Below are 682 nucleotides of genomic sequence, written 5' to 3'. Positions count from 1 at the left end.
ATGGAGAGGAACTTTGATGCCGGAAACTTCATAGACTCCCAGCTGCTTCCCGACACGGAGGAACATTTCCATGGTACGGACCTTGCGGGGCAGGCGAGGGGGATGTACCGTACCCTCCTCCGCGGTGCCGCCATAGCTCGGAAGGCCGAGTTTGAGCTATCGGGAATGTAGTCGATGCATAGGAAGCTCGAATCCGCTGTTAAGGCCAACAATGAATTCAAGACTCAAGTTGAAACACTTCGGGAGCAGCTGTCCAAAGCGGAGGAGAAGCTTAAGGCTGCCGAGGAGAAGGCCACATCTGCTGAGAAAAAGTTGAAGACCTCTGACGACACCGTCTCCCGGCTAACCGAACGGGAGATGACTTTGGAGAGCCAGCTCAATGCTGCGCAGGGTCGGGTGGTTGCTTTAGAGAAGGAACGTGAAGTGGCCGTCTCGTCGGCTAAGACCGCTCAAGCTGAAGCTGAAGAGTTAAAGAGGAAGCACAAAGAGACCGTGAAGCAGGGGAAGAGTGCGATCCTGATGACTGAAGAGGCCCTTAAGGCTCAAGTGAAAATTGTGGCTCCTGACTTTGACACATCGGCAATCGGGGTTTTCAAAACGATCAAAGATGGCAAGATTGTCGATATGCCGAAGAAATGAACTTTATGGATCTTGTAGTATTGCTGTAGAATTTGTCGCGTAG

General features: G+C 51.9%; 1 pseudogene; it reads left to right on the top strand.

Annotated features, from left to right (window-relative positions):
• LOC148549823 (uncharacterized) lies at window positions 1-682 on the top strand (annotated as a pseudogene).

Source organism: Arachis ipaensis, chromosome B8 (genome assembly GCF_059453495.1).
Source record: "Arachis ipaensis isolate K30076 ecotype BB chromosome B8, ASM5945349v1, whole genome shotgun sequence".
NCBI lineage: Eukaryota > Viridiplantae > Streptophyta > Magnoliopsida > Fabales > Fabaceae > Arachis > Arachis ipaensis.
Note: the sequence above shows the minus strand (reverse complement) of the source record. Positions and strands in the feature narration are given on the sequence as shown.